The sequence below is a fragment of the Aedes albopictus genome, chromosome 1 (genome assembly GCF_035046485.1).
Source record: "Aedes albopictus strain Foshan chromosome 1, AalbF5, whole genome shotgun sequence".
Lineage (NCBI taxonomy): Eukaryota > Metazoa > Arthropoda > Insecta > Diptera > Culicidae > Aedes > Aedes albopictus.
Window position 1 is genome coordinate 309,587,966 of NC_085136.1, and position 25,148 is coordinate 309,613,113.

The window sequence follows — 25,148 nt, forward strand, 5'->3', positions numbered from 1 at the left end:
ATAAATCTTAAAGTTGATTAAATAACGTTACTGCCATATTGAGATGTGTTCACTGTTATGTGTACATAAAACAAGATTTTTTGCTCGTTGGAGTAGTTTGGTTGTTATGAGAAATCCCAAACGAATTCTGAAATGTTTCGAACAATTAGTTACATTTATTAGAAAAATCGAGAATTGTAATAGCTGTAGATGACAGTTTGGATGGTCCTGAGTGTCCTAATAAAAAAAATAAAGCAATTCAAGAAGGTGGTGTAACCTTAGTTGATTATGCAACTAGGGGCGGGACAGCTCTAATATTAATTAGCGATATTAGGAATTATTAATCCCAGAGCCGAACCATATTTGAACAAAGTAAGCCACGATGATAGAACTGAATTGATGGAACGACAACAGAAAGAAATGACAGAAAGATCGTTGTGCTTCATCGCAATAATGTGGTAAGTTATAAATCAGCACTAGAAAGCGGAAATGGATCCAACGTTGTTCTATTATTTTGCTTCACATATTTATCAAAAGAACCAACTTGGTGCGCCTGCGCATCGGTGCCCAAACTTGGCTGTCGCGACCAAACTTGACTGACTACAGGCTAACCTCGCATTTCGTAGATAAATTGAAGCGCCTGCAAATGGCGTTTGAGAAGCTATGCGCTGGCATACATGATCATCAAACTGTATCCGTACGTACATCTTTTACGCAAAAGTGTTTTGTTATCTATGTGTCTGGACCGTTTGATCTGAAGATCTGATATAAAACTGAAGTCACATCACCGGAGAATATTTCTTTTCCAATATGCAACTACCTTGACTCAAAAGCCTAGACCAAGCAAAGATAACGCACCGTCTTACACTCAATTTTCAAAATATTTATTGAACATCGAAGTTTGCAATCGACAGTATCAAACGTTGTTCCATGAGTAATTATATGGAGCCTTTTTATTTGAAGTTCTCAAACACTGCCACGGAAATTCTAAAATCGGGTCCCGATAATGTAGGTTGAAGCTTCAAGAATGTTTTCAAAGCTGGAATAATCAATATAAATTATTGTTTTAGTCAAACAAATTGTAGAAAAAAAGCATGGAACCGTATTTGCACCTCACGTCTTCGTGACAGTTAGTTTTTGCATGAAAAGTCATGACATACTTCCGAAAAAGTATTTCGATGGACGGTGAAGATTAGGACATTAATATTTATTAGGCAGTATTAGAGCCGGTATTAGAAGCTGTCCCGCCCCTAGTTATGCAACGTTTCTCTCCAAAAAATGCGACTATTATTACAAGTATAGACCTCAAGTACTACACTTTAAATTATTGTGTATAACCTAGGATACTCTAAAACTGTCTTTTAACCCTTTGAAGCCGGAATTTTTCCAAGCGTTATTATGGAGTTTTTTCTACGTTTTTCTGTAGTTTTGGTGGTCAATAACATAAACACGGTAGAATATTATGCGGAATATTTTTTCTGGATATCCTTGCTCATCCAAACTGTTCTTGAGCTTAGATCCTAAAGTCAACGTGTGTAACGGTCACTTCTTTCATTACAAGCTACGATTTGTAATCTATCATGTCCAGTAAGTCTTCTGAAAGTTACAGTGATTGTTTTTATCAACTAAGCATCATAATAGTAAGGAAGTCCATAATATCCCAAAAATATATAACAACCATTATTATTCCTCTAACTACTTTTGTATGTATAGTGGATTATGTAACACTACTTAAGGTAGTGGCAAAAACTATAATCACAAGTATAGACCTGAAGCAATGGTCTCCGAAGTAGTGTTGTTGATCTGGGACATCTCAAAACTATCTGGAAATGAGTCATGATATGCCAGGGGGATTACAGATTACAGTTTAAAGTTCATTGTGAGAATAACTACTGTTACTATTAAGAGCTAAACTTCAGGATAGTTCTCAATATCCCAAAGGTTCAAAATAATATATAGTAGACTTCAGGTTGGTGCAGTCACCACGATTGATTATGAAACGTTAATCAGTATTTCATATATAGCTGATGTTACGAGAGTAGGCCTGAAGTTCTGAAGTTGAAGATAGTTTGACTGACCTGGAACTTTCCCATAGTGTCTCTAAATGATATTTGAGATTTGTTATGCTATTAATTATGGAGAAAACAAAAAAGTTTTTCTTGTACATTTGAGAGCCTTTATTATAGAACATTTAGGACGAACCTGAATGTTCCCAAGGTAATAAAAAAGAAGACTTCAGATTGGTCCAGTAACAACGGATAAATATGCAACGTTACTCAGTATAGCAGACAAGGCTGTTGTTACGAGTGTAGACCTGGAGTCCTGAACTCCAAGATAGTTTGGTTGACCTGGAATATCTCTGTAGTGTCTCTAAATACCATTTGAGATTTCAAGAGCTTCATGGATCCCAGCAGATTCTGCAATACCATTATTTATGACGAAAACATAAAGTTTTACTTGTAGATTTGAAGGCCTTCATTATAGAACAGTTCAGACACCCCTGAATGTCCCAAAGGTTTAAATGAGCTAGTAGGCTTCAGATTGCTCCAGCAAATGCTGTTGATTATGCAGCGTTACTCAGTATAACAGATATGGATACTGTTGCGAGTGTAATCCCGAAGTCTTGAACTCCAAGGTAGTTTGGCTGACCTGGAATATCCCTGTGTGTATAAATGACGTTTGAGTTATCAAGAGCTTCGCGGATTCCAGGCAGATTATGCAATACTATTGTTTATGGCGAAAACACAGGAAGTTATTCATATAGATTTGAAAGACTTCATTTAGAACAGTTTGGGCGACCCTGAACGTCCCAAAAGTTCATAATAAGCTAGTAGACTTTACATTGGCCCAGTAACCACGGATAAATATGCAACGTTTCTCATTATAGTTACGAGTGTAGACCTGAAGTCCTGAACTCCAAGGTAGTTTGGCTGACCTGGAATATCGCTGTAGTGTCTCTAAATGCCATTTGAGATATCAAGAGCTTCGTGGATCCCAACAGATTATGCAATTCCATTATTTATGGCGAAAACACAAAGTTTTGCTTGTTGATTTGAAGGACTTCATTATAGAACAGTTTGGACGACCCTGAATGTCCCAAAGGTTTATAATAAGCTAGTAGACTTCAGGTTGCTCCAGTGACTGCAGTTGATTATACAATGTTACTCAGTATTACAGATATGCCTACTGTTACGAGTGTGGACCTGAAGTTCTGAGCTCTAAGGTAGTTTGGCTGACCTGGAATATCCCCATAGTGTCTATAAATGACATTGTAGATGTCAAGAGCTTCACGGATCCTAGTAGGTTATGCAATGCTATTATTTGTGGCGATAATGCAGTTTGGAACACCTAGAACATGCCAGAATGTAAACACCTTTTTGATATCTTTGACGAATACTTAATGAATACATATAAACGTAACCCATATCTAAGTTCATCTTTTAGAACAACTGGTCTGTATATTGTTTCGTTTTTCCAAATTTCATGGTGTTCAGGATGTTCTAGGTTATCAATGAAATTCCAAATACAAATATCCCCATTTTTACCCAACAGAGGACTCAATTTGCAACATCTTTGCCGAAGACAGTATTATATTTTATCGAATGGTTGAATTTATACAGCCGTTTCTATGTTGGGGTCATATATGACTCCTTCGGTTCCAAAGGGTAATTAGTAGGTATTAGTGTTTTAAAAAAATCAAAAAAAAAAAAAATTCACGACTGTTTGATTGTTGCTATTACGAACAAATTTACTCCAGTGTATTTACAGGACCGATTTTCAGAAAGTTTGGAGCATCGACAATATTTGAGAATGTAAAACATATCTAAAAGCTGAAGTTAACTCTACTCTGGTATATTATGTTTTGTTGAACTTCTCGGTGTTCAGGACGTTCTACGATGTCAACAAAATCATTGGCCCAATTATTCATATTTTTTCCTTATTGAGGAGCAGTTATACAATAACCTATACGTCTTTTCGAGTCGGCAATTTTATAAAGCCATTTTTTTCTTTTGGAGGTCATATATGATAGCTCCGGCCCAAAAGGGTTAAAAGATACGTTTTAATCAGTTCGGCTGTATAGGCCAGTAGTACATTTTTTAACAGGTCCACCTGTAATAATATAAAAACAAAGGATATCAATTCCTAGAATCGATAAAACCTCTTCCATCCATTTCCTGCAATCCTTTTCCCTAATTAAAACCGCAAATTTGCGTGGACCGCTTTCCTCATTCTTTCCTCCGTTTCCATGAGAGTCATGTTACATTGGACCCTCATTTAGATTCATTACAGCCTTATTCAATGTGGTAGAAACGCCGACCACATTGCATTTTTTTTTCTCCCGCCCGGGGCACTTATGGTGAATCACTGATTCGTGGCACAAGATATAGTATGCAACGCACATTTTGTACCCTCACTATCGCTCCCAACTGCAGGCTTATGGAGAACGACTTTACGGCCAATTAAACAAAGTAGAATGCTTTTGGAGAAATGCCACTTAAGTTTAATGTGCTTTTTCTGGCCGGTGAAAAAAAAAACGAAACAAAAAATGCTTTCGGACCGGAATAGTTATCCCATCGATAGCGCGCCGTTTAGAACGGTTATGTTTCGAAATGTTTTTCAATAATTTCCGGGTTATAACACTTGATTTGATTGAAAGTCGAACAAATATATAGAATTGGGTTTGCATATGCTTAGTTTTAGTAGATTTTTTTGCTTTCTACACATTTACTGTATTGTTACAGTTTTTTTTTCCAAAACCCTCAATTGTTGTCAATAACTTGAAACAGCAATTATCACTGACTGCTATAAACTGATTCTTTATAATTTTCAAACTAATGTTAGATCATCAAATACATAGTACGTATATCTAGTAGGCAAAGGAATCCTGGAAGTAATCGCTGAAGGGATTCCTGAAAGATTCTCGGAGGGAATCCTCGGAGGAATCCCTAAAAGAATATCGGGAGGAATATCTGAAGGAAATGAATTCCTCTACCTGGAGAAATTCCTAAAAGAAGAATTCATAACGAATGGTCTTATCATAGAGGGCCCATATAGCCGAGGCGGTAAACGCACGGGTATTTTTTTTTTTTTTGTATTTATGTGTATTTTAACTTATGCTAATTCTACACTCACGCACGGGTATTCAGCATGACCATGCTGAGGGTGACGGGTTCGATTCCCGGTCGGTCCAGGATCTTTTCGTAAAGGAAATTTCCTTGACTTCCTTGGGCATAGAGTATCTTCGTGCCTGCCACACGATATACACATGCAAAATGGTCATTGGCAGAGGAAGCTCTCAGTTAATAAGCTGAGAAGCAGGCTTTGTCCCAGTGAGGACGTTACGCCAAGAAGAGGAGAGAGGAGGTCTTATCATAAATAATACATACTTGAATCTAAGCTATTCCGTACGCTATTTTTTTCCCACAGGTAATGCAATCTCGAAACCACAGGAAACTGTCGGAGAATTCCATTACATATACCAGGGCCAGAGGTCACATTCCTACCCCACCCATGGCAATAAATGGTTACTCTTTCCGGTCGGTCTGTGAAGTAGGTATGTGATTTTTTTTTGTATCCTGATGGCGGTGCACCCTCAAGGGACAAAGAGGAAAATCAATTTCATCTAGTTGGCGTCACTGACTGTTGCCTCCGCCGCGTCGCTGCGCCGCCGGTCAGAACAGCCAGCCACCACGATAGTGGGCACGGATGATGGCAAATATGCCTTTTCCCTAGGCAACCCAATACGATGGATGATGTGTTGATGTAGGTCTTCTATTTCATCTATGCTTGCTTACTCGGGCAGGGCTTCTGTTTCGTTCAAACGGATAGAGGTTTTTTTTTTTATATATTTTCACTGCAAAAACCAACTAGATTTAGTTGTTTAGCTGCCATAGAAGTCATAGTAAAATTCGGCCCCATGTTTAACTATGTACTTCACTATTTTATCAGCTCGTAAAATACACTATTCTCGAATTCTGACGTTGTGCACTAGGGCAAGCAATAAAAAACAAAAAAATAAAATCTGTTCCTTTTGACACAGTTGAGTCGGTTTACCATCGGATCCCTTGATTTTTCGTATGAGTGAATGTGTTTTTTGTCAGTACTCTTTGTACAACTTATTGAAATTACCGTATTTAATTACGACACATTCTACCGTGACGTTTCAACGTTTTGGCGCATTCGTAGTCAGATTTTCCACTATATAACTCATGAAAATGATTGTGAACCCTAACATATTTTGTTGCCATTACGTTGTGAAAACGTCAACTGTTTACTGAACAAAACAGCGTTAAAATGGCCTACTTTTTTCCTTAAAACGAAAGTGCTGAAAAGCACTACTTTTTGAAACTTGTGCTGAAAAGTAGAACTTTTTGGCACCTTTGCCAACATCCTTTGTTATTTATTTGCGTTTGTAATCAATGGTTTGATGAACTGTGTGTTAAATGAGGCTGATTGACCATGATACTATGTATTTATCCAACTCAAGCCTCGTTAGATAAATGTACGACTCGTGCTGAATAAATCATCATTTAGCAACTTGTTGCATAAATAACTATGTATGTATTTCATATTCGGATTCCTTGTAAAATTTTCGATATATTTCAGGCGTTCGATTTGAATAGGTCGAATCTACATAGGAATCGCAGCAAATTTAGGACCTATTCGAATCGAACACCTGATTTGACCTATTGAACATTTAGTTTTTATTAGAAAAAAAAACGCGCTAGAGAATCCGACCCCCTCTACCGCGCTACCAACATCCAAAAAAATCTGCTCGAATTTTTATGTTTTTCTGAAAATTTTCCCCACCATTGAAATTTATTGGTTTGTTCTTCAATTCAGTGAAACTAGACATGGGTAATAGCGTGGTTCAAAAAATCGTTTTTGCTCCACACCGCTTATTCGAATCCTAATCAGACTATATGCCTTCTAACAAAATTTGAGCTCATTTGGTTGAAAATTGAGACTGCACAAGCCCTTCAAAGTTTGTATGGGAAGTACTATGGGAAAACGATGTTTTTCATTGAATCGACCGTAGCATTTCCCCAAGTGCCCTAGTGGGTTAGTTGACCCTTGGTAATCCTAGGCTACTCTATCAGCTACAACTTTGCCGAAGACCTCATTCAAATCGGAGGCCTCATTAATTAGTTACCGATTTTAATCCAGAATCGAAATCTTTACTCATGTTGGTTAAACTATTTGGTGAGCATCACTGCATTTTGCAGTGAAACATAGTAGCCATGATTTCATTGTGCTATCTTTGGCGACATATGCAGCAATGTTGCCTGCTGGGAAGCTGGAGGATCACTGTTTATGTTCGTCCAGTTGGATACAAATCGATAACTAATTAATGAGGCGTCCGATTTGAATGCGGTCTTCGGCAAAGTTGTAGCTGATAGAGTAGCCTAGGATTACCAAAGGTCGACTAACCCCCTAGGGCACTTGAAAAAATGCTATGGTCGATTGAATGAAAAACATCGTTTTCCCAAAGTAATTCCCATACAAACTTTGAAGGGCTTGTGCAGTCTCAATTTTCAACCAAATGAGCTCAAATTTTGGGAGAAGGCATATAATCTGGTAAGGAATCAAATAAGCGGTGTGGAGCAAAAGCGATTTTTTGAACCACGCTAATGGGTAACTCTCGCTGAGACCGGCCCACTATTTACACCTTATCTTCAAAAATGTTTAAGGTGGTGTCTGAAAGTCCTAGCCAAAAAAGTAAGGAAATGTATTTGGTTACTCAAATTAGTAGAAGCGACAACAATTTAGGGCTGGAATTCTCATCAAAGTGTAAAAACGCAGTGAGCCACTGGCTGCGCGCATTCAATACAAACGAATGTGCTGCGTACGGATGCTCATCCTCACGGATCTTTTACTCTTTGAGGCGCACTGCGTTTTGGCGCAGTGTGTAATGTATCTGTTTCACGCAAAGAGAAAAGGACACATGATGCACGCATACTCATTGCGCTGCTCATTGCGCAGTTGGTATGACAGAAGTCACAGATAAACGAACGTAACACTGACGACAATTTCTTTCAATATATCTCAGGATCCTGATAACTTACAGAGTTGGTGTTTTCGGCATAATTATTATGCTGGTCAAGGACCTACTGGTAATGGGTAGTTTGATTCGGAATTCTTCCATTAGGCGGCGCTAGTGATCGAACAAATTTTATATTTCATATATCTCAGGACTCTGATCACTTAGAAAGATGGTGTCTTCGGCATTGTTGTTTGGTAGGACAAGGGCTTACAGTTCATGGCCAATTTGTTTCGAAATTTTGCCACTAGGCGGCGCTAGTTACACATTTGCTAGATCATGAAAATGATTGATTTTTTAAATTAAGTATTCAACATGCTGTAATTTAGTTTTCTTTCAACATATTCAAGTCAAGTCAAATGTTTTACAAAGACCAATATGTTAGCCGTAAATGTGCAAAATTTCATTTCATTCGGTTCAATAAGTTCTGAGATATAGCAGTTTAATGAAAAATACTCAATATGAATCATTTTACTAGAATCGCTCTAACTTCATGTAAAATTATCCAATCAAGCCCAAATTTGTACCATTAAGAGCTAACTAGTTGTGCAATAAGCGATAAAAATTTGAGAATTTTTGGTGCACTTAATAAAAAGTTACAGCTTGCTGAATATTTTTGCCATAAATAATCAAAGTTGCATGCTTCTACTCATTTTTAACTAGCGCTACCTAGTGGTAGAATATTGAAACAATTCACCAATCAACGGAAAGGCCTTAACCAACCAAACAACATTGCCGAAGACACCATCTTTCTAAGTGATCAGAGACCTGAGATATATGGAATATAAAATTTGCTCGATCGCTATCGCCACCTAGTGAAGGTATTTATAACCAACCGGCCTATCACTTGCAAGACCTTGACTATTCTAACAACTTTGTCAAACACACTAACTATCTAAGTAATCATGATGCTGAGATATATTGTCTTCGGCAATGTTGTTTGGTTGGTTAAGGCCTTTCAGTTGATTGATAAATTGTTTCAATATTCTGCCAGTAGGTGGCGCTAGTAGTTATCAATTAGAAGAAGCATGCAACTTTCATTAATTATCGCAAAAATATTAAACAAGCTGTAACTTTCTATAGAGTGCACCAAAAATTCTCAATTTTTTATCGCTTATTGCACAACTAGTTAGCTCTAAATGGTACAAATTTGGAGATGATTGGATAATTTTACATGAAGTTAGAGCGATTCTAGTTAAATGATTCATATTTGAGTATTTTTCATTAAACTGCTATATCTCAGAATTTATTGAACCGAATGAAATAAAATTTTGCACATTTACGGCTAACATATTGGTCTTTGTAAAACATTTGACTTGACTTGAATATGTTCAAATAAAACAAAATTACAGCATATTGAATACTTAATGAAAAAAATCAATCATTTTCATGATCTTGCAAATGTGTAAATAGCGCCGCCTAGTGGCGGAGTTTCGAAACAAGTGGTCCATTTACTTTGAGCCCTTGACTTACCAAACAATATTGCCGAAGACACCAACTTTCTAAGTGATCAGAGTCCTGAGATATATGAAATATAAAATTTGTTTGACCTCTAGCACCACCTAATGGTGGAATACTGAATCAAACGATCCATAACCTTTAGGCCCTTGATCGGCCTAACAACATTACCGAAAACATCAATTCTCAAAGTAATCAGGATCTTGACAAATATAGGAAGCAAATTTCGACAGTGTTACATCTGTTTGTCTCTGATTTCACTTCCTTTCGCCTCACTCATTGTCAATTTACTTTCACACTCTGTCACAGTGTGCAGAACAAATAACGCAGTGTGTAATGGCAAACTGCTCTCTGCGTGTGAGTTTGCTCACTGCGTTCTTTTTATTTCTCATTGCGTAGCCACCTGCTCTTTGCGCTTTGCGTTTAGAAACTGCGCATTGCGCGCAGTGAGTGAGGAAATGCCAGCCCTGCAGACCCCTCGATTTTGGTCAAATGTTGGCTCAATGAAACCGTTATAACTCGAAAGTTGTTGTTGAAAAGAGGAAAGATAGATATTTACAATAATAAAAAGTTGGGTCGGCCATATTGATTTTGGCCGCCATCTTGGATTTTTATACCAAAACATTGTTTTCACCATTATGGCAACCACCGATTTTTTGCATCAATTGAAAGCTGAGACATTTATACATAACATATCCAAAAATTAGAGAAGTCTTTTTTTTTTCTTTCAAAAGTTATCTGCCGTTTTGTACACCATGGCATTTTTGCGCACTGGGCCCGGTGCCGGCCGTTTACATTCGACCAAAATCGAGGGGTCTGCCTGCAAAAATGGTTGTGGCTCTAACTAACGGGGGGTCCATCAATTTGAGTAACCAAATACATTTTCCTTACTTTTTTAGCTAGGATTTTCAGAAAATCGCCACCATAAACATTTTTGAAGACAAGGTGCAAATAGTGGGCCGGTCTCAGCGAGATTTACCCACATATAAAATATGGATATGTTTTTGAATATTAAGCTTTTACATTTCGTGACGTTACAGGGTGCGGCAGGAAAAAATGCGAAAAGTTCAAGGCACTATTACACGCTAAATATGGGATATATATGACTATTTTTTCATGACAGTGTATCAATCAATGTCTATATTCTAGCACTGAAAAATAAAAATGAACATATTTGATGTTTAACATGTGATAATGTAGGCCTTATAAGCGGATATCAATAAACTGCGCGCCCAATGGTCATTAAACAAAATGACTATAACAGTAACAAAATTAGCTCAAATTCGATGAACAACCAGACCACACTGATCCAGAGCCATGTAGTTTCACATACCAGATGAAATAAGTTATAGTTCAAATATATATTGATGATATTGTAGAGAAAATCAAAAATTTTGTTTTATCAGATGCGAAATTTAGCGACTTGTGTGATTTTCTGCGGTTTGAAAATTCTGGTTGTCTTCATCTTCAGGCGCCGCCCTGTAAAGGTTAGTGACCAAAATGGGAAATTTTTTAATTAACTTTTCAGAAAACTAGCCTATTATAGATCATGGAACGTTGGAACATAGATTGGTTAATGTCAAATGGACGAAAATGAGGTTTGAAGTTGAAAAACACTTTCGCATTTTTTCCTGCCGCATATCGTACAACGCCCGTTCAGTTTCGAACAGGGTTCTATACGCGTTGTAACGTCACTAAAATGCACATCATGTTAGAATCAGAATAATCAGCCAAATTTACCCGAAATTGTGAATTTATTACTGCATTATCTACACTGCTTCCAGGGGGAACCTTATTCCGTTTAGTGATAAATGGCTCGGAAGTCCAAGTTATGGCTATCAGCAGTATGAATCAGACATGGATCACTCACTTGCGAATCGATTCAAAGAGTCGATTCGCGAAACTTAGTGAGTGAATTATCATTCTTTTCAAAACAATTACTATTCACTGAAGATTATTACAAGTCCAACAAGTTGCTGAAAAGAGCTGATTGAACTGCACAATTTCATAATAATTAGACGCAGACCATCGCAATCTTTGCCAAGAGAGGATTTTCTCGTTAGTTTATTGTGTGACTCCCACAAGTGATCGATTCTTTTGCGGAAGGAACGAGAATCTGTGTATCTTGCATTTTATCAAGTCATGCTAAAGCGCTAAAACTGGTAAGTCGACGTCGACATCCGTACCAAGGGAAATGGGATTTTCTCGAATACTGGACACATAATGAAGGATTCGGCTCGAAAAAGTAAAAGTTTCCATCAAATTCCGGAAATGATTTACTGATTCTATCAAAAGAGTCGACTCTTTTCTGAGAGTGAATCGGGAGCGAGATTTGGTCTTTTCCACAGATTTTTTTTCATGGCGTTACAACGCAAATTTCAACCAGGTGAAACTCAGGCGTCAGTGAACCGATTTACATTATTTTAGTCTTATTTGAAAGATATTTTGAAGTATAAAGACCATGAAAAATGTAATATTTGGAACTTGTTCTGTATTTAAATTATTTTCATAAAGGTTGATTTTTTGTGACGTTTCAACGTGACGACACGAACCGTTTTTTAACTTAAAAATTTCCAATATTCCTGAGGTACAATATATGAACATTTGAAAAGTTTTGTGACATATTAGTTTTGCACCATGTGTGCATTCAAACTGTCCAACAACAAGCTTTCATATGCTGGATAATATAAAACATATATTCCATTCTCAAAATATTAATATTTTACTTTTTTCGAATGGTTCATTTGTCAATTTTATGACTTAGGCCACTTTGGCAGCGAAAATGTGATTGAAATACAAAATCTGGTATGCTTTTAAATAAGAATCATAAAACTCCAATACATTAACTTTGTTATAAGGTGAAATAAAGTTTAAAAATATCAAATTCGTTTTTTGGGAGTTTTGGCCGCTTCTTTGTATGAAGCCCGACCAATGTGCAGTGGCTGAAGTACCCTTCGGATTGAACAAACCAGTCAATGGCTTGTGGTCGGTCATGAGCTCAAAATGTCGGCCAAACAGGTAGTTGCTAAATTTGTTGATGCCATAGTAGATCGCCAACGCTTCTCGATCAATTACGGAATATCCAGCTTCGTGTTTTTTGAAAATACGTGACGCAAATGAAATCGGGCGTTCTGATTCATCCAGGAAAACGTGAGTTATCACAGCTCCAATACCTTCGTTGGACGCATCGCCTTACAGCCGAACAGTAAGAGCGGGATTGTAATGGGATAATACGGTATCTTTGGAAAGAAACTTCTTCGCTTTTTCAAACGCCTTTTGTTGCTTGTCGGTCCAGGAAAATTCTACACCGTTCTTTAACAATTCATACAAGGGCTTCAAACACTGCGCCAAGCTTGGACAAAATTTCGCGTAGTAATTAGCCAATCTAACAAACGCTCGAACATCCTTGACATCGGCTGGTGGTTTCACGTCCAAAATTGCTTTCACCTTTTCCGGATCTTTGTGTAGTCCACCTTCATCAATTACACAGCGCAACATTTTTTTGTCTCAAGAGCAAACTTATGTGTCTCCGAAGGATTTTGGGCCGCTGAATCCGAATCCGGGCTCAGATTAGCTCCAACACGTCACAATTTTGAACTATACCTCAATTTATAGGGCAAAATATGCGATTTTGGGCTTTTTTAACTGCAAGCCATTAAGCTTGGAAATATTTTTTCTAAGCAATCAAAAGGTTAATTGGTCAATTAGCATCTAAATTAACGACTCATGCAAAATATTTCGTTTTATCTAATCAAATTTGATAGATTTAAGCATTTTATGTTAGTATGAAAACTTGCATGCAACTTTTGGAGGGTGACTTGTATGGGAAATATCGTACCTAACATAAATCGCTTAAAACTTAAAACACCAAACGGAAGACGGTTCATCCAATAAACTCCACGATGCGTGCGCCATGCCAGAATCTTCTTCGTCTCGTCATCAACTTCAAGCTGGTAGTACGCATTCTTCAAATCTAACCCCATTCAGCTTCAGAAGAAGGGGCCTTCGAAATTATTCCTGAATTCTCCAATCTGTCCAGTTCCGCTTCAACTTTCTCTTCGAATGCCAACGGAATTTTCCTTGGTTTGCAGAATTTTGGTACAGCGTCCTCCTTCAGAGCCAAATGAATCTGGTTGTGTTTGAAACGGCCTAACTCACCTTCAAATACTGCTGCATGCTTTCTTAGGAGTGGATCCAATAACTGCTTACCATCATGTTCATCCGTTGAAATGAGCAAAAATCAATCTTCAAGTTCCAACTCCTCATCGTTTGACGTCCGAACAGCGGCTGCCGGGTTCCTTCGAAGACAAAAATTTCCTCCAGTGACTCATGTTCCTTGTACTTCATCATTGCTTTGAACTTTCCAACAGCGCGGAATCCAGAACCATTGTAACACACAAATTCTTCAGTAGATCTGGTGTTCAACGGGATCTCTTGAAACAGCCGGTCGTACATGATCTTGGAAATAGCGTTGACAGGGCTTCATGTGTCGACTTCAAAATTGATCGGGTGGTGATTCACACAAACTTGCATCTCTACCGGCGGGGGAACATCGAGCTTGTTGATTCTCAAATGGTTGACCTTCGGACCGCGTTTTTCATTTGATGGCTTCTTGTCCTTCGATGGGCAAACCTTCGCCAAATGGCCCTTGTTGTCACAATTCCAGCAGATGTAATTTTTATACTGGCATTTCTTGAAATCGTGTCTCCCTTGCCAGACGCGTAGCACTTGGCTTCACTCTTTCAATGCTTTTGCTGCTCCCACAGTGTTGGTAAAATCACACTCAAAGCTCACTCATGAACCACTTCTGCGTGAGTAAACTCGCGCGAGTTTCTGAATCATTTTCTCACGCGCGAGATTTCCATGTAAAATCTCGCTCTCACGAGTCAAGCGTCGAAATCTCGATCGCTTGTAAAACGAATCCAAATCAATTTGAACGACATCTGTTGTACGATAGGTTTGCTTTTGTTCTATCATACAATCCTAAACACGTCGATGTAAATAATAAAAACACCAAGAAATAACGCAATGAGTGAAATCGCGAGCCAACTCATGCATGTTTTTTTCGGCAGTGAGTTTGGCGAGTCAAGAATCGCGCATGAAACAACTCAAGCATGAGATTTGAGAATTTGAGTTTTTACCAACACTGGCTACTCCTTCTGTTGAATCTTGTGAACCTCCAAAACTTCCCGCTGCTGCATAGTAGATTCTCTCTTCATAGCAATCTTCACGAGGTTCTCCAAAGTTGAGGTTGCCTCCTCTTCACAGAGGCGTTCGAAAATCGGCCCTCTTCGCATGTCGGCCACCAAAATGTTCAGCAAAAACGGATTTAATTGGTCGCCGAACTCACAGTTGACCGCTTACTTCTTCAAACGAGTACTTCATTCCACAATCGATTCGCCTTCACCTTGCCTTGCCTCGAAACACATCGCTCACTCCCGGAAAACGACCAGCATCGGGGTAAATCGCTGCTTCAACAAATCGCACAGTTCCTAAAACTTCTTTTCCTCGGGTAACGCCGGGAACGACAAATTCTTGATAATTTGGAAAACTTCCATCGACACAGCCGTCAGGAGAAAAGCAGATTTCCTCTTGTCATCCTTATCATCGATTTGATAGGCCACGAAAAATCTCTTCAAACGCTCCTCGTATAACGGTCAAGAATCTGAAAAAATTGAACTCCGGAGGATTGACAAAATTCATTTTCGGTTCTTTCTTCTGGACGCCAAATTATAAAGTATTCAGGGAATAAGGAGAAGGCTTCTAAACTATACTTATTTATTCGAGAGTAGATAATGGAATGAACTGTTAAATCTAATTTAATGTAATCTAATCTAATACATACGCAGCAAGTACAAGAAAGCATCCTGGAAAATAATCAGGGTAGATTACGCCCGATTATTTTTCTTGTCAATATTGAAGCTTGTGGCATATTGAGTATATGACACAAGCGTCAAAGCGGCGAGGCCTACTGCGCAGTATTTACCGCATAGATGATTCTTGGAAATGCCTCGACTTCTACATTTTATTACATTTTGTGTCGAAACAATTCTAGAATCTACAGGGGTGGACGGATGCGTGGACATACCGTACCAAACGCTTCATAATTTACGAAATTAATTGGTCGGCTTCCAGTCAGAGTGGATTACGCGATTTTTCGGGCAGGCAAAGATAAGCTGAGCAATTCGTTACTTTTTGACGTTATTTAGATGCAGATGTGTCATTACATAAAAGAAGAATAGTATTTCTGAAAATAATGCCAAAGATTTGAAGTTGTGAGTGCTTGCAGGACATTTCCCCGAAATCATTGAAAAACAGATGGTCCGGTCTGACTTAACGCCGACGAAATATGGTTGAAATATGTATAATCATTATAGCAGAGGTAATTAAGATTTAAAATAAAATAAAATAATATAGGGTCTTGTATCATTTGGACAGGTGTTCCTATTTTGGGCACTTGCCGCTATAACTAAGTCAATTTCAAACCGATTGATTTGAATTTTTGTACAAAGTCGATATCGACGCCATTTTTCCGGACCCATCCGCGATCCAGTTTCCATTAACCGAGTTCCCGGTATGGATCCGCTATGATGGCGATATCCGTCCCCCACTCAGCAACTGCCTGACACTGCAGTTGCTTCGCTGCGTAACATCGTCTACAAAACTTACTCCTGTCAGGGCCTTTGCAGTTCCACGTCGTGTGCTATGGATCCAGGCACCTGAAGCAAACCAGGTGCCAGTACGTCTTATAACGGGTGGTCACTAAATAACGGGAATGCTTTGAATGTGCTCTTAAAAATATATGATCTTTAAAAATGGCAATCTGAATTTAACTATCATAAAGGTTTAACAATGTACGTCCATGGAAAATATAAAATTTAAGAAAGTTGAACGTAGTAACTTGTACAGTATTTTTTTGCAGTGATGTTGGAGCAACTGCTTTGTACGACTTTTCAGAGTTTACTTTCACGCATTTTCTGCGTCTGTGAAATCGTTGGTCAAAATAAATGGTTTCTCAGCTACCTTTAGCATCTACACACTCAAACAGTAATAAGAAAAAATGGGGATACTGACTTGATTTTTTTTTTGCTTTGGTTGTAGCCTTTTCCCGCAAATGACATTTATAGAAATTTCCAAAAAATGTTATTTTTCTGTATCACCAAAACGTGTCGATGTAATTTGTGCACTGCGGTTCATTGTTGAGCTTTTTTGTGCTATTTTTTTTATAACGAACCATTTACATGTTGTTTACAGTGTAAATGTGATTTGATGTAAATATTTGTTATTTAACAAGGCATTCTATTGATTTATCCAGCCCATGTCACAAAAGAAGATTTTATTATGTGAAATGATATCATGCTTATTGGTTTTGCTAGTTTTCCTTTATTTCCTTCAGGATCTGTTTCTTGGGATGCCGAAATGTGGAATTCATTCAAAACCGGGCGGGTTCTAGTTTTATAATGGTTTACTATTAGTTTTTTTACGGTTGTTTTGAGCAATCAGTAGAGCCGTCCAAGGCGTTTTGGTAGTGCTTCCTGTTTCAATGTCGTTTTCTGCAGAGCAGAATAAGTTGACACAAAATAAAAAATACGCTGACTTTGTGGATAGATAGACGATGGTTTTGTCTAAAAAATGTTTACTTTATGGACGCTTCTATTGTTTTTAATCAGCTGCTAAAAGCATTCCCGTTATTTAGTGGCCACCCGTTACTGCGCACGTCGGCTCCCAGATAACCGAGCTGGCGTCGCTCTTGATCGCCTTCAAGTACTTAGAGATTGTTCGGTCTTGATGACGAACGTGTCGCCTTGCTCGCGCTTGTCATTTACTCTCCTTCGTCTCCTAGGTTTGGTGTCCCTGCGCTTCTGTCCATCTAGCGATTTTATCTTCTTCCTCTTCCGCTCAACTGTCGTCTAATGGCGGTCCTCCCTCTGATCCGCCCTGCTTTGTGGTTGCTAAGGGCCTGGCAACGGTCACAACCCCCTGTTCGTCTCAGAAGGACGGCCCAGCCTTCCCAGCTTTTCGGGACGGCTGGCTGGGGTCCGACTTACCGGCATATCACTACCGGCCTTCGGGGTTAGCAACCGCCTAGCCTTGCGGACACCGCTGGGCAGCTCCTCACCAGACGGCTGTCTCACCCGCTTCTGCGAGTGCTTATCAAAAACAGCCGCATCCGCCACACCCTTTGGGCTACTTGCGAAAGCGAAGGCATCCGTTAGGGTCGTAATTTTTGCTTTCACCGGTCCTCCCGGTGCTGCAGTTTCCACGAGTTTCTTGTGGTCTTGCTTGGCTTCGTTCATTGACTTTCGAAGTCGCACTTGCTTGAGGTCCTTGCTTATATTGGACTTAAAGGACGCAAAGTTAATGATTTTGCCAAGTTGCTACACAGCCACCTACATACACATACATTTATTTGTTCAACATCATTAAGACAAGACATAATCAACAATAGTACGCCACAATACTCGGTTTGCGGCTGCCGCTCTCCATCCTCGGTTGCGCCCAATGCTCGCCAAGTCACGCTCCACCTGGTCCGCCCATCGTGCTCTCTGCGCTCCACGCCTTCTTGTGCCAACCGGATCCGTTGCAAACACCAGCTTTGCAGGGTTGTTGTCCGGCATTCTTGCAACATGCCCTGCCCACCGTATCCTTCCGGCTTTAACCACCTTCTGGATGCTGGGTTCGCCGTAAAGTGCAGCGAGCTCGTGGTTCATCCTTCTCCGCCACACAGTTCAGCTGCGATACCATCCTTCCCAGCTGCTTTGTTGGTTTTGAGCTGGTGAATGGCATCCTTAACTTCCCTCAGCGTGAGAGTTGGTTCATTTCCGTCCTCCGCTGCACTGGCGTCGTCGTTCCTTCCGTTGCCGTGGGCTCCCGTGCCTACGTTCTCCACGCCGTTCAGGTGCTGATCGAAGTGCTGCTTCCACCTTTCGATCACCTCACGTCCGTCCGTCAAGAGGCCTCCGTCTTTATCCCTGCATATTTCGGCTCGCGGCACGAAGCCGTTGCGGGATGCGTTGAGCTTTCTGATAGTGTTTCTTGGGAACGGCACAGCAGTTCCATTTCTTCACACTCCGCTTCTTCCAGGCGGCGCTTTTTCTCCAGAAAGAGGCAGGTCTGCTGTTTCCGCTTCTGTTTGTAACGTTCCACGTTCTGTCGAGTCCCTTGCTGCAGCATTACCGCCCTCGCTGCTTTCTTCTCCTCCAAAACCGTTCTGCACTCTTCGTCGAACCATTCGTTCCGTCGATTCCGTTCCACGTACCCGATGGTGCTCTCGGCTGCGTCGTTGATGGCTGCTTTCACTGTACTCCTGCAGTCCTCTAGAGGGGCCTCATCGAGCTCGATCTCGTCTGGCAACGCGGCTTCGAGATTCTGCGCGTATGCTGAGGCGACATCCGGTTGCTTCAGTCGCTCTAGGTTGTACCGTGGCGGTCGCCGGTATCGTACATTGTTGATGACGGAGAGTTTTAGGCGCAGTTTGACCATCACCAGATAGTGGTCGGAGATTCCGTCTGCTGTGGTGATCTCCAGGTGTAACGATAAGGGAGGCTGTGTTGGAAAAAGGTGCTACGTATGGCCATATTTTTGGAGGCGGCGAAATCAATGAGTCGTAGGCCGATTTCATTCGTTTGCTGGTGGGCGCTGAACTTACCAATCGTCGGTCTGAATTCCTCCTCCTGGCCTACCTGAGCGTTCAAATCTCCTATGATGATCTTGACGTCGTGGCTTGGGCAGCGGTCGTACTCCCGTTCGAGCTGCGCGTAAAATGCGTCCTTGTCATCATCAGTGCTTCCAAAGTGTGGGCTGTGCACGTTTATTATGCTGAAGTTGAAGAATCGGCCCTTGATCCTCAACCTGCACATTCTTTCGTCGATCGGCCACCAACCGATCACGCGCCTCTGCATATCACGATGAAAGCTGTTCCCAGCTCGCGTGTGTTGCCGCAGCTCTGGTAGATGGTATGATTACCTCTAAACGTTTGTACCATGGATCCTGTCCAACACACCTCCTGCAGCGCTACGATGCCGAACCCGCGGTCCTTCAGTAGATCGGCGAGTATGCGGGTGCTCCCAATGAAGTTGAGAGATCGGCAGTTCCACGTACCGAGTTTCCAATCGCAAGTCCTTTTTGTTCGCTGGGGTCGTTGCCGTTGGTCTCGGTTCGTATTATTCTGTTGCTGATTTTCCGTTACAATGGTTTTTTACGGCTGGCTCGTAGGGCCTGACACCAACTCCCTACTTTCCGGAGGACCATAGTGCACAGTTGAGCTAAGAGTCCTTCCCTGGCACTCGGACGTAGATCAGCCGCCCCTAACATGGGGATCAGACGCTGTTGTGAGCCGCTCCTCCTGGAGAACAGACGCTCAGGTTTACCGAAGCAAACCCCCCCTTCCCTGTCAGCCTACGACCAAAGTTCCCACCGGGGTTGGTTACCCGATCTTCCCTAAGGCTGCTCATAGTTTCCGGCCGGTACCGCGTGGAGGTAGGGATAGGAGTTGCTGGGCAGAGGCTAGTGGATCACAATGGGATCTGAATTGCGCAGCATACCCAGCCTTTACCGTGCCACACAGCCACCTCCAAGGGACAAAATACTGTAACGGAGTCCAGGTGCCCCACAGGCTCCGTTAGCGATCGGGCACCTTTTCAACCCCTCACTCATTCGTCGACACGGGTTGCTTGCTGCTGTTTGTCCAACCACTCGAAATCTTTAACATCCAACTGCAAAATGTAAAAACACTTCTGTTCCTCATCACCGCCTACTACGATCCCTAAAAAGTTCAACCAATCATCACACATCAGCGAAAGGTTCAACGAATCATATAAAGTTAAACTGCCCACTCAAGCAGATGACACTAATCACCACCCATTATTGTTTATTTTCGCACACATCACAGAGAACGATAACCATATCACTCCTCTCAACGGACACTCACTCAACCGAACTGGACAGCTGTCCAGCCGACAAACCCAGTCAGCCCAGCAAATTTGATCGAAAGCTATCAAGCCTCGGCTTTATGATAGCCATTCAAAGCCAAATAGATGCCTCTTCGGCCCCGGGAATGGTCATTTTTACGACCCCATGCCAGACGAGGCGTGTAAATGTGATAAACATATTTCTGTTATTTGAGAGAGTTCAATGGGAATGGGACGTACCACTGACTGGCACACTGATAGCACATATCACAAACCGACCGGACCAGAACACGGCCACCAGATCGACCGGAGGACCGAACTATCCTCAAACACGCGGTTGGGGTCCGGACGGAAACAACGCTGGAAAAATCTCGGGGAAAATGAATTATTCGATCAAAGTGACCTCCGTTTTTATCACTCTTTCGCTTTTTCCGGGAACGTTTGCTAGAACGTGGCGAAACACATTTCGCGGGAATTTCGCCATCACCTCGCCGCCAGCCTACTGGGCACAAATAAACTGCGTGTGTTTCTGTGGAATCCTATGGAAACTAGCAGGCTTCCGGACCCGGCCCAGCAACCCAACCGAATCGACCAGCGCAGCGCAATCAAAGCAACATTTTTCGCAGAATCACGCCTCGAAGCAGTTTCGCTTGAATGTGCTGTGTGTGCTCGCACGAGAGTGAGAATATTGCTGGGGTGTTTTACGACTGGAACAACCACAGACCAGACCACCGCAGGACACTTTTCCTGTTTATCCTTTTGGATGTCCCTGCTGCTTGGTAGGTATGTATATAACAGGCGGTTGGGTCGTCGCGTCCGTTGTGTCGGTTTTCAACCTCCAACCTCGAAGATAGAGTTGGACCAAAGCCAGGAATGTAATTATCGCATATTGTCTACAAGTGACCGCGTGTGAGTAAAACTGTTGTAACTCGAGGAAATTTGTTAAAGCTTTTGCGGTGCACTTCGAGAAAGGCAGAAGTTTAGCAATTTATCGCCTCGGAGTACAGATTTCCAATCAAATTAAACTCTGCAAATTTCAATTTAAGTATTTTACTAAGGATTTAAACAGTGGTTGATGTATGTAACAAAATAGATGACATAACTTTCTAAGTGTACTGGGACTTGTTCAGGGCTCGTTGGTTGACGATTTCCAAGCGAATGGTTGAAGTACACTTGGATGCAGCTGAATGTGGTATTAATATAATTATCTAGATTCATTTACCGGTAATTGTGAACCGGAAGCGATGTAATCATACGCTGCAGTCCAATTAAAGCCTCCGTCGACACTGTTGCCGTTTATTCCATCCTTGTTAAACGAACAGGTCATAGTCCAAGAAGCGAACCCTACACTTCCCAGAACATCGTCATGATTTCTGCGAACAAACTGTCGCACACGTGTAGTCAGCATTTCAGCATTCGTATTCGAAGCATATTTGCGCTACATTTTTCATCTCCCTTGCAAGATGGTTTGTATTAAAGAGAAAATGTGTTGACTTACCCATGCCAACGCATACTCTGTACGTAATCGTATATTGATCCTATCTCTTCTGAGATACCCATTCATATGGGGCAGTTATGCGATTATAAGCAGTATAGTGCGCATAGGACCATAACATTCCAGTAAGTCACAGATGGAAAAGAGAACGTTGTGACATGTGTATATCCAAAAGATTTTCACCCTCCAAAGTAAATAGATTATGTACAAGTAAAATCAGTAAAGAGAGAAAATGATGTCGTCTGTTCAAATTAGCCACTGCCAGACAGAAACTGGCGACGTGAGAGTAATCTAACTTACGAACTGTGTTCACATTTCAACGAATCTGAAAATTTGTTGACGAATGATAACCATGGGTAGCTTAAAGGTTCTATGTTCAAAGAGGAGGATGTAGCTCAGAAGTTCATCTTTAAAATTGTATATAAAATAATTGTGGAGTGGACCTGGTGCATGCATATCACGTCGGGGACATGGGATCGAATCCCTCTCTAGAAAATCTCACAAAATGTGAACTCTTCCTTTGGAAAAAAAAGTCGTACCGTGGATCCCAAGATGAACTAGCCAAGGACCTGATGGAACTCCTAGAGAAATAACTAAAGGAAATTCGGAAGAAATCGCAGGATGAACTTCTTGAGGAACCCCTGGAGCAACTCCTGAAAGATTATTAGAGGAATCGCTAAAGGAGTTCCTGGAAAAGCCTCTAAATCAAATACAGGAGAAATTTCAAAAAATTCCAGGAAAATCCATGAAGAAACATCTAGAGGAATCCTTCAATAAACTATGCTTGGGAAACGACTAAGTAGGTTCGAGGAAATCAAAGGATACTTATTGATTTTACCCAACGACCAGTTTTTTGGTCTTTTTGGTCCCAATCCATTCCTTGAATAAACTGCAGCAAAAATCTCTGACGGAATGTTTAGAAAGCTTTAGAAGCTGCTGAAGAAGATCTTGAAGGAAGTCCTGGAAAAATCTCTATGGCAATTCTAGGAAATCCTGAAGAATACCAGGAAAAATCCCTGAAGGCATTCATAGAGGAATCCTTGAAGAATCATCTAATCTAAAGCAATCGTTGAATAAAATCTAAGAGAAACCGCTGACGCATTTGCTAGAGGAACTCCCGAGAAAAATTCTGAAAGATTTCGAGAAGACATCCCGAAGAAGTTCCTGGAGGAATCCCTTATAGAGTTACAGGAGAGATCTTTCAAGAAACTTAAATCCAGCCAACACACGATCGCATATGATGTTGAATAGGATGCCAAAGTGGAGGCGATATACGTACTCTTTACACACGGTCAAATGGAAGCATGTACGCATATGATCTCCACTTTAGCATCCTTTTCGACATCATATATGACTTCGTGTTTGCTGGGAAGAGAAATCTTTCGAAGAATTTCAGTAGGAATCCCTAAAGGTTTTCCTGGAGAAATTCCGCACCGAGTTTTAGGAGGAATCCCTGAAGAGTTCCTTGAGGAGGAGTCCGAGAAGGAATTCATGTAGAAATCCATGAAGAAGTTTCTTTAGAAATTCATGAAGAAGTTATTAGCGAAATCCCTGAATGAATTTTAAGATAAATACCAGAAAAAGTTCATGGAGGAGAATCCAAGAAGAACCTTGAAAAAAAAAAACAGAAAGAAATCCCTGAAGGAGTTTAGTATTTTTTTTTCCGGGCTTCGAAAGTTAATAATGGCAGTAGGTTTCGACCAAATTTAACCCAGCAGATGGGGCAACAAAGTTGGTCGTGATCCTTACTTCATTCAATCCTGAGAGCAAACGGACTGGAATTCCTACTAAAAAAGAACAGATGAAGCGTCCTCCAGAAGATCCAATCCCAACGAGTTTACAAGCAAAGATATCAGCTCTTCAGTATTGTTGCAATTCGTTTTCACACTGGATTCTGAACGACTCCCGTTAAATATAAGAAGAAGAAATTTCAAAATGACATCCTTGAAAAGTCTCGCAAGGGATTCCTGGAGACATACTAGAAGGAGTCCTTCAAAGAGTTCGTGCAAAAGTCCACGATAGAGTTCACGAACAAATCCTTTAAGGAACTCGCGAAGAAATCTCTGAAGGAGTTCCTGGAGAAATCTGCCCTGCGATTCCATCAGAAGAAACATCTCACAGAATCCGGGAAAACCCCTGAAGAAATTCCTGGGGAAATTGAGGAAGAAAATCCTAGAAGAATTCTGTCGTGTCCGGACGGACACTTTGGCATTCCGGGCCAACCGATTCCGCCGGCCGAAACTCTACGCGAACGAAGAAGGAAGCAATGATGCAACCTACTCATGCGAAATACTTTACAAGACTGACGTTTCATTTTGTGTTGATCGTTTGCTTTGTTTTTCCGATGGTTCATCACCGCTACTAATGCTATATGCCCTATGTATCTTTTTCATTCTTTAAAAATTCCTGAAATAATTCCTGCAAAAATCACTAAATGAAACACAGAAGGAGTTCCTGAAGGATTGGAAGGAGAAGTCGCTAAAAAAGTACCTTCAGATAAATACTTTCAACTATGAAAAATTAAAGTGTAGAACAATGAGTAAATTGCTCGAGAAGCAAGCCTTGAAGCAAGTTCGATCACCAATATTTAAGTATGCCATGAGCAAATATTGTTAGAGTTAAATATAGTTTTGTTGAAAACTCCGACTCGTCTAGTCACCATTTATTTCTGCTCCAAGAGGCTATGGTGGTGCCCTAGCAACGAGTCAACAGTGAAGAAAAATTTTCCAACTCGAACGCAAGATAGAGAAACTGGGAGTTCAAAAACTCAATCGGACGAACTACAATTCCTGGAAGTTCAGTGTGGAACTACTGCTCATCCGAGAGGATTTATGGAAGTTCGTTTACGGAGCGAGACCTACCACGGAAGCGAATATTGCAGTATGGAACCAGGGCGGTCAACGGGCGCGTGCGACGATCGGGTTGCTGATGGAGAGTACCCAACACGGATTCATTAAGCAACCGATCACGGCCAAGGAAGCCTGGAAGAATTTGAAGAACCATTTTGAAAAACCTACCCTAACGTCAAAAGTATCGTAGCTGAGAAATTTGATCTTCAAGCGGTACTCTGAAGGCGAAAACATGGAGCGGCACGTAACGGAAATGGAAGAAGCGTTTGAACGTCTGTCGCTGGCGGGACTCGAGCTGGACAAGAAGTTACAAGTGGCATTAGTCCTGAGCAGTCTCCCGAAGTCATTCAACACCTTAACGACGGCTCTTGAGGGACGTACCGATAAAGAATTTACCTTGGATTTGGTCAAGACAA